We start from the raw sequence: 10,624 nt of genomic DNA, 5'->3' as shown, positions 1-10,624 counted from the left end.
CGCTGCGACACATCTTCGCCCACGTGAGTTCCTTGCCGAGCTTCGCATCAGCTTTGCGAAGTCCCCAGGCCTTTTCTTTCTCTTTTTCGTGCCTTCTATGCTGTGCTTGACCTCGCCGAACCTTGCAGCGCTCGGCCGTCCGCTTTCATCCGTCGCGGGCACGTCCGAGCCGCTCCTCGACTTCGTTTTGGTCCTAGGTAAGTTCGAGTCGAGCTTCTCTACGCTCCGGTGCTTTCGGTTCGCTTTCTAGTGCCCTAAATCGCCAAGTCAGCGAGCACCGGCCATCATCGGCCATGGCGCCGCCATGATCTCCCTCAACTCCGGCCGGCGAACTCTCTCCCACCCCCGATCTAATCTCGGCCGTCCGTTTGAAATCCGACGGCCCAAATCACAAGATACCCCTTCGGCCGATAATTTTGCAGAAAACCCCCCGTGCTTTTTAAAGAGTCAGCCCGCAGTCCTTTGCGGATTTCCAGAATACGCTTACTAACTCTGAAAGCGTATTCCTGTCCACTTAGATTCAAAATACGCTTTCATAGCTTAAAAACATACTTCGTGCTGGTTTTATTCAAAAATACGTTTTCAGCAAATTACCAAATTGCCACTGGATTTATTTTACTCATAAAATATTCATCTCAATTCTGTTTTGACTCGTTCAAATTGCGTTGGTTTTGTATTCAAAAGATCTACGTGTTAGTAACACTGTTTTCTCAGTTGAAACTTTTTAATTCCGTGACCCAAATTAATTAATTGTTTTTCTAAAGAAACTCTTAGAAAAATCATATATTCTTCGTTTTAACTCCGATTTGATCCGTTCAAATTGCGTTAGATTCGTTTTTGCATAATCTATAGCTTAGTAGCTCTGTTATACGTGCTTCCAACTTTATAAATCTGAACTTAGATTTAATCTATTATTTTATTAAAGGAAATCTTATTTAAATCATAACTTCTTCGTTATAGCTCCGATTTTCGTGATCTTTACGTCTGTGTGATCGTAGAGCGATGTAGATTTGTTTTATAAACTTTTCATCTTTATTTTTTATTGTTGGTGTATTGTTCTAATTATAGGTTTGTTTTGCTTTGTATGATTGCCTCTGGATGATTGTTGTTGATGTGATGACTGAGTTTAGACGGTGAGCTTTTACGTGGTGATCAAGAAGCAGTTTGTGGAAGGTTTGGAACTAAAAAAAGGATCTGAGTTTCAAGGCAAGTATAGCATGGGATCATCCTTGTTCCCTATTAACATTAATCACACAATTCTTATTGCATGCGTCTTCTTGCTAAGGATTTCCTAGTATTGATCTTATATCTTGTCACCTATGGTTTTGCATTGGGTAGCTTATGCTAGTGCTCCACTAAACTATGATCTTGTAATTTGATTAATGGAATATGCAATAAACATTAAAAGAGGATTTTTTAGCAACTTTGGTAAAGAGGGCTGGAGCATTGGGCTATCTTATGGTGCTCTAGTTTCTCTCCCTAAGGACTTATCTGTATATGACCATCCGGGACATACAGTACAACTGTGAGGGCTACATGGCCCTGGCTTTAGCTCAGTATGAGGACCTTTTTTAGCTTGTTAGTGGTTACCCTTGTGGCGCAAATGGGGAATAGCAGACCGTGGATTCCTGCGGGTGAATCACATGGACTGACTAATAAAACCAAGCGGCCCTAACTTGTTAGACGAACCTTTGAAAGGCTTCATAGTGAACCCTGCCGACCTCCCTAGGAAGGGGGTTAAGAGACTCGCGACCTCGGGCGAAAGGGTAAATCACGACTCACAGTGAAAGTGTACAACCTCTGCAGAGTGTAAAACTTATATATCAGCCGTGCTCACGGTCACGAGCGGCCTTGGACCAATACAGACTAAATGATCACTAATGGAAAATTATTAAAGTTATTGTTGTTAATATGTTGTTTACGCTATTCTTTATTCATTTTACCTGATCATGAGTTTACTATGGGACTTGACAACTTGATGCTACTCATATGCTAAAATTGTGACAACTAAAAGCTACCTGCAGTTAAACCAGTGTCTATCCTTTGAGCCTCATGAACCCTATGTTATTCTTGCTGAGTACGAGATGTACTTACGCTTTCCTTTATATTTTATTTGGATAAAAATCCTGGATGGGTACCAGATTGCAAGCTTGGAAAAGAGTTTAGGCTTGTGCTCAACCAGTCAGTTGTCCTTGTGGATTTGGAGCTTTCGCCTGAAGAACGGAGTGTCTTTCCGCTGTTTGCTATCTAAAGTTATATCTTCTATACTAAGTTCGTTATATATAAGCATTGTCTATTGATATTACCCTTATTTGTAGCTATATATGAGATTTTACTTCCTGGGCTCACATATGGTGTGTATCTAGTTTTGTTCTTAAAACCGGGTGCTACAAAGTGGTATCAAATCAATGCTGACTGTAGGACGCAAGCCTAGTTAGTAATGGTCGTTTTAGTCATCTTTGCTTCACTACATTCATGCTTACTATCTCACCCTTGCTATTTGCTAAAATTCTTATGCTCCTACCATCTAATTCTGTTGTAAAATTATTGCTTCTAATCTAAATTTCTCTCGTTCTAATTCTATAGATGGTTCGTAACGAGAAGATTGCTCGCAGCAACTCTGGAAGACCATGCTTAACTCGGGGTATCTATGGCTTAACGGAACCAGAGTATGAAGAAGCTCGCCCTGTCCCATCAAGACATACTTGTTGGTGGAAGGAGTACTTTACCACATCCTTTAGTGGCGAAGATTTCTTTCACCCTCGGCTTGTGCGTATACTACAAGACCACTATCCTGAACAGCAAGCCAAGGTGGAATATCAGTGCACTAAGTGGACTCATCCTAAGTATGAGAGCCAGTGGAGCACAGAAGCACACATCACCAGGTGGAATGAGTTTACTGGTTCACGCGTGGTGGAATCCATTCATTCGTCTCTCAGTGACCGTTTCAGTAAGCATGCTAGCATATCTGATGCTGCCCATCAAGCTCTTCTGGCATATCATGGAAAGCACTACGAAGGGAGGAAGAATGACAAACAGAACTATCTTCCTCATCGTCCACCAGACACCTTGCAATGTGTGATGGCTGACCCCTACTTGGAGCCGAATGAACAACTAAAGGAGATGGCTTTGACTATCCAAGTCATGCATCAAAAGCTAAAAGATAGTCAACTGGAGTTGGCAGAAGTAAGGCAACACTATGAGGAAGCCCTTGATGAGATTGATGAGTGGAGAAGTCGTGGTGGATTACCTAAGATCAATGAGGTGGAGGACATACCTCGCCTAACTCCATGCAAGAGATGCTACCCTGGATGCCGTTGTAGTCACACCGTGTTTAAGAAGTAGGAAGTCCCCCTTTGTAATAAACGTTAGTGGCAAAAGTTGAGTTTAGTCATATATGTGTGCTTTGTGAACCTTTAATGTTTGGTTGGTTTGTCTTGGTGCTTATGTTTGAGTTGGATTTTTGTAATGAGTGCAATGATCTTGTGGGTTTCTCCACAACTTCATTTAGTTTACAGGCCTAAGGTATAAGGATTAATGAAATAAATAGTTGGGTTTTAGTTTCTCTTGTTTCTTTGTCCTTGTCTTTTGGGAGCAACTTATCTTCTTCAGTTCAAATCCCTATTCTTGGAGGACCATAAAATCATGCGAAGATTCTGGGTGATAGTAGACTTCAAGATCCTTCTCTGACCGCAAGAATCACCCCCATAGCTTTTTTGGTTTGGGAATCATGAAAATCACAAGATGGTACAGTTGAGCTGTCAGGAATCAGGACCGGTCTCAGTTGCCTACTGTTTTAGACAAATGTAACTCCGTAATTTGGAAAAGGGTTCTATAATAAAGTTTTAGGTCATTTGATAAGCTTTCCAACGATGCAAGCTGCAACTTTATCGGATTAATAGAACTTGAGTTATGACATCTACAATTTGCTGTTGCTGCACAGTTCAAAATCTGGACAGTTCTAGTTAGTTCCTATTTTCAGCCAACTTAACATCAGAATCTGGAAAAGTGGGATATACAGAAGTTGTGGAGGACTTCATAAGGTTTTCAACCATGTAAGACTCGTCCCCATATGATCTAAGTAACTCGAGATATGAGTTCTTCAATTTGTGGCATCGGTGCTGAGACGTTGTCGAGATGGATATCATGTATGTGTGTTTTACCTGGGTTTAAGGACAGAAACTAAGGAAGCCTTCTATATGAAAGTTGTAGGGATTTTGATAAGGTTTCTAACGGTATAAGCTAAGACCTTATTGGATTAACAAAAAAAAGAGTTATGTCTATTTTACCGCGCTGGTGTTTCTCGTGTTGTGAGGAATTTCAGATTTCTGGTGTATCTCAGTGCACATGAGTTTCTCTTCGGTATTAGAAGATCCGATGATAAGAAACACACTTGAGAGGTGGACCAAACTACCCATTTAAGCCCTAGTTTACCTTTTCTAAGGGGGCAGTCTTATCAAAGGAGTTACAAGGAGAAGAATTGGTTAACAGTGGATCATCGATAAGGACCTCAAGTGGTTGGTAAATTTGGGTTTTGGTGCAAGAAATAGTTCCATTGAAGTGTGCTAATATGGATGGAGATATAGGTCATCATTGGTACTCATAGCTTGGAAGTGGTGCTTATGAGAATCAGGTGACACCAAAGTCTACAAAGTTATACATGGGATGTGAGAGCAAAGCAATTCAACTCTGTTAGAGGTACCAATAGTTGGAACGTAGTGATGAAACCAACTCTAGATCATGAGACTTGGTACAGTGATTTTAAAAGACCATATGATGTGAATCATCTAGACAGTATATGAAGAGCTAGTCCATACTGTCCCCCTACCTATCTCCTTTTAAGGGGGGTAGTACCTTGACATTATTGGTTAAGGCCCTTTCAATTTATCATGAAGTGAGAAGTTGTCTCTGGAGATATCCCATGAATATAATCATCTATCCTAGCTCAAGTTAGTGAAATTGGTCACTTGACAACTTAGGAAGTGGATATGCTACATGTACTGTTGACTCTACGGAGACTCAAAAGACTTCACTGCTAAAGAGAGCATGACCAGTATGTTCTAGTTGATGGAAGTTCTCGTCTAGGAGATGTCGTCTTTAATGATGGACTTAAGAAAGTTAAAGATACAAGAGTCGGAAACCACCAAAGGAAAGTGAATGAGACTTAGATTTTTATAAATATGGCAAGAGGCTATCATAGGTTTGCTGGGGCCAATGTGATCTTGACATAAGAGTAAATAACAGATTGACTTGGAATGATAAGATTCTATCAGTGGTTCACTGAAGGTGTAGCAAGGATTGGCAAATAGAGTTTGTCTATTCCATCAAGACCTTAGATGTGCCCCATACAAGAAAATTAGTGGCCTATGCATAAGTTGACTAAGTAAGTTGGACCGCCCAACACATGATGGGGAGGTATCCATAGTGCATCATGGAGATACTATCTTCTTGGATATAAGAGTGATATCTATGTAGAATGTAGGAATCTAAAGGGCATCTTTAGGAAGATGGATTTGGGCTGGTCACATCATTGATGGATTTGAGTGAGTCAAGAGTTATGACTGGGAAAAGTGATATCACTAGAATGAGAAAAAGCCTTTGAGAATGCTCAAAGCATAAAAAGTGTGCTAGAGGAGTTCAAATAACACCAAGGTTGAAAGCCCTAGTTTGGTTTTGGATAATTGATGAAACCCTAAGTACTAACCTCTATACTAAGTGTGTGTAGACTTAATAAGGTTGGTACATGCCAAGTGATGGAGCAAGTGATGATCATGGTGATGATGGTGATGACCACAAGATGATCAAGTGCTCAACTTGGAAAAGAAGAAAGAGAAAAACAAACCCTATGGAGATCAAGGCAAAGGTATTGCTTAGGGTTTTGGTTTTAGTGATCAAGACACCATAGAGGGTGTGATCACATTTAGGATAGATAGCCGTACTATAAAGAGGGGAATTCTTTGGCTAAGCGGATATCAAGTGCCACTAGGTGTCATTGTTCATGTGCATGCATTTAGAACCTAGTGAGCTAACTTAACTCCTTCGAAGAAAATGATTGTGAAAATGCTAACACACGTGCACATGTTGGTTTACACATTGTGGTGTTGGCACACTTTGAGAAGGGAGTTGAAGTTTGAAGGGTTGAGAGAGGATGGGTTCCTCTCTCCCTCCCGCCGAGCTTGCGAGGCGGGATTCGGCGCTTTTCGAGAAAATGAAGTGCATATTTTCTATTGCGCCGGAGGGAAATTTGGTGAAGTCGCGGGAGTGTTTCTCGCTGAGAAAACACTCACCGGACGCTGGCTTAGAGGCACCGGACGCTGTGTCTGAGCGTCCGGTGTGCAGACAGTGCCTGGCCCAGCTAGGGTAAGGCACCGGACGATAGGCACCGGACGCTGGCTTGAGCGTCCGGTGGTGCGCGTCCGGTGTGCGGGCGTTTTGCGACCGTCTCTGCGCATGGGTCCGGTGAGCACCGGACGCTGAGGGTGCGTCCGGTGGCTTGCGTCCGGTGAACCTGCGAGTTTGCGGAACTCTCTGCGCATGAGTCCGCGTCCGGTGCTAACTTGCTCAGCGTCCGGTGCTCTGTAGGTTACCGTTAGGCTCTAACACGCGGCTGATGTTGGAGCACCGGACGCTGGTGTTGAGCGTCCGGTGCCCCTTTAAGAGCGTCCGGTGACCCCGAGTTTTGCCCAGTGAAAGAGCCAACGGCTCTATTTGTTTGAGGGGCTATATATACGTGTTTGGCCGGCTTGGGGCTCATACTCTTGGCATTCTAACATACTTGACATCCTTGTGAGCCTAAGCAAACTCCTCCCACTCATCTCCTTCATAGATTAAACATCTTTGTGAGATTGGGAGTGATTCCAAGTGCATTTGCTTGAGTGATTGCATCTAGTGGCACTTGGGGATCGATTTGGCTGCGGTTTTCTTGTTACTCTTGGTGGTTGCCGCCACCTAGACGGCTTGGAGCAGCGGAGGAGGATTGGCACGAGTTGGTGATTGTTCGTGGCCATCTCCCGGTGATTGTGAGAGGTTTGTGCCTACCTCGGCGGAGAGCCAAAGGCAACATTAGTGGATTGCTCGTGTCATTGAGCTACCTCACTTGTGGGTCTTGTGGTGTCCTAGTGAGGACGAGGTTCGTGCTACACCTCTTAGCCACCGAACCACCAAGTGTTGGTCGACACAACGGGGACGTAGCGTGCCGGCAAGCATGTGAACCTCGGGAGAAAAATCGGTGTCTCAATTGTGTTTGATTGGCATTCTCCCGGTGCTTGGTTGTTTACATTGGTGATTGGTTCATCCCCTACTCGGTGGTATAATTATCTCATCCACTCTTTTACATTCCCGCAAACTAGAGTAGCTTACTTACTTGTATAGAAACTTTAGGTAGCTTTCTAGTGTAAGTAGTGACATAGCTCTTGTGTGCCTAGTGATTATATCAACTAGAATTGTTGGATAGGTGGCTTGCAAACACCCCATTAGAGCTAGAGCAAAAAGCTTCGCTTTGTTATTTACTAACCTCTTGCTCTAGTGAGTTTGTAGAATTTGTAAATAGGCTTTTCACCCCCCCTCTAGCCATATTAGGACCTTTCGAGGGTTTGAGGAGTTGAGTGTTGAACTAGAGTGATGTCACTGGTACTGCCAAATGAGCTCTACTAATTACTCATTTGGGAACCACAGGAACTACAAAGATTACTTAGAAGATATGTTGTGAGCTTGTGTATTACGGTATGGTGCAAAAAGTTTACCGTGTGCGAAGTTTTCTTAGAACAACAGTGAGTAGAAGGGCCTTCAGTGGGAGCCTTTTGAAAGCTGGTATGGATGTAAGTGTAGAACCCTGTTGATTTGGAATCAAACGGGAGAACACCAGTGTTTGGGCTAGAAGTTCTAAGTGATGCAGAACAACAATTGAGAGTGGTCAGAGATAATCTAAGGGTAGCACAGTCTCTACATAAGAGTTATGCTGACACCTCAGAAGAGAATTAGTTTGAAGTGGGAAACTATGTGTATTTGGAGGTGTCACCTAAGAGAAGTGTGTGGAGGTTCAATAAGAAAGGAAAGTTAGCACCAAGTTATGTCGGGCCTTTCAAGATGTAAGAAATATGGAATGAAGTGGCTTACCAAATGGAGCTGCCTGAAAGAGGAGGAATGTATGATGTCTTTCATGTGTCTCAACTTAAAAAGTACTTGCGTGTACCGCAAGAGCAGATGTCGTTAGAAGAATTAACTGTTAAATCGGATTTCACATACAAGAGTACCTGGTAAGAAATGTTGGAAACAACAGAAAGGGTTACCGGAAGCTAGATTGTTAGGATGTACAAAGTCCAGTGGAGTCAGTGCACCGAAGAGGAGGCTGTTTGTATTAAAGAAGAGGATCTAAGAAAAACCTACCCGCAGTTGTTGGAATAAGCACCAACCGAATCTCGAGGACGAGATTCATTTTAAGGGGGGTAGAATTGTAACACCCTAAAATTTGTAAGTTTCCAAAATAGGAGAAATCGTTTTAATTGTGTATTTTTGTGCTCATAAAATATAGGAAAAATAATATTTTTCTTTAAATTAAAATTTACCATAGGAGCTAGTAACTTGTTTGAGCATTCATGTCTTTGCATTTGATTTATTGTAATGAGTGGTTTTGACTAAGGTTCAAAAATATGTTTCAAACAGATTTCAAAATTAAATTTGAAATAGGTTTAAAAGAAAAAAAAGAGATTTATTTTCTCCTCCTCCCTCTCATGGAATTCGGCCCGAAGGCCCAGATCCTCCCCCCTTTTTTTCTTCTTCTTCTCGGCCCAAGGCGCGCAGGAGCCGCGGCCCAGCTTTTTCCCCCGCGCCCAGCAAGTTATAAATCCCTTGGTGTTGGTGGTGCAGTGTATATATGTGTGCATGCCACTCTTATTGGTTTCTCAAACTCACAAGTGGGCAAATGGTGGCACAACTCAATAAAATCATGGTCCATTTAGGCATGAATACTAACTTTCTACTGTCATATTTGCATTGTCGTAGGTGCAAACTCTAAAGTTTCCCATGGAGGATATTGCATGCAAGGTGCAAAGGCCTGCTCGCTGCAAAGACGACGACGACCAAGTAAGATGGAGAAGGACAAGACAAAGAAGGCCCCATCTCCCATGCTAGAGTCTATGTGAGTGATGGTTGTTCCCCTTGCCCACCCTTGGTTCCCACTCTTTCAACAAATAGCAGATAGTGTCACCTACTACCATGCTTACCAGTCATTGCTATTAGAAATAGGTAATTTAGTTAAATAATCCTTGGTTACTGGGTAGGCTAACATTATAGTTGTGTTCCTACCAAGCAGATGCTTGTGTGTTGCAAACACAAATTAATATGGATTTATTAGACTTCACAAGAATATGTTGCATCAAAACATGAAAGTGTGGCGTTCCAGTCGTCTACATGCCCAAGAAAAAGAGGATGTCATTCCCCGAGTATCTCAACAAATGGAAACAAAAATGAGCCAGTCGTTCTAGCATCATCAGTGTTCCCTTCATGGCCTACTCTTTTGTGGGAGAGCTTGATAAATGAGATCTCATCATTCAGAGCTTTTGGAAGATGAGCCAAAGGTTCTCGATTTTTTGAGCTAGTTCTTGGAAACATTTCAGCAGCTGAAGTCAGCTGCATGCATGCCAATCCCAATCGGTGCCGCTCTTACAGTTACATTTTTTTCTATTCTCTTCTCAAAGATGTTAGTTGAGAGCTAAATAAACTATTGGTGGGGCCCTACATACAGTCTCCATTCTCCAATCAGCTAATAGCTATACATTTGATGAATTGATAGTTAGGCAAGTTCCATCTCATTCACATCATGCTGTATGTGTGATTCTCTTTGTTCATGTGTCGGCATATTACAGCTAGTATGGTTGCCGCTGTCGGGAAATTACCGTTGTGCTTTCTACACGCATATGGTTGTTTGTTGCAAACACAGAATTAATATGGATTTATTAGACTTCACAAGAATATGTGTAACACCCTAAAATTTGCAAGTTTCCAAAATAGGAGAAATGGTTTTAATTGTGTATTTTTGTGCTCATAAAATATAGGAAAAATAATATTTTTCTTTAAATTAAAATTTACCATAGGAGCTAGTAACTTGATTGAGCATTCATGTCTTTGCATTTGATTTATTGTAATGAGTGGTTTTGACTAAGGTTCAAAAATATGTTTCAAACAGATTTCAAAATTAAATTTGAAATACGTTTAAAAGAAAAAAAAGAGATTTATTTTCTCCTCCTCCCTCTCATGGAATTCGGCCCGAAGCCCCAGATCCTCCCCCCCCTTTTTCTTCTTCTTCTCGGCCCAAGGCGCGCAGGAGCCGCGGCCCAGCTTCCCCCCCCCCCCGCGCCCAGCAACCCTCCCCCTCTCTTCTTCCACCGACAAGCAGGTCCCGCGTCCCTGAGTCACCGACGGGTGGGGCCCACCGGTCAGATTCTTCTTCCACCCGTGTCCAAGCCGGACTCTACCACGAGATCGTGCACCGACCGCGCGGTTTCCCCGGCTGGCTTGCCCCGCAAGTCTTGACCCTCTTAAATAGCGCCCTCGGCCTCGTCTAAACCCCCTACTCCAACCCCAGAGCCGGTCGTATAAGTTCTCGCCGAGAAAAACATCGCCGAGA

Source organism: Sorghum bicolor, chromosome 2 (assembly GCF_000003195.3).
Source record: "Sorghum bicolor cultivar BTx623 chromosome 2, Sorghum_bicolor_NCBIv3, whole genome shotgun sequence".
Lineage (NCBI taxonomy): Eukaryota > Viridiplantae > Streptophyta > Magnoliopsida > Poales > Poaceae > Sorghum > Sorghum bicolor.
Note: the sequence above shows the minus strand (reverse complement) of the source record.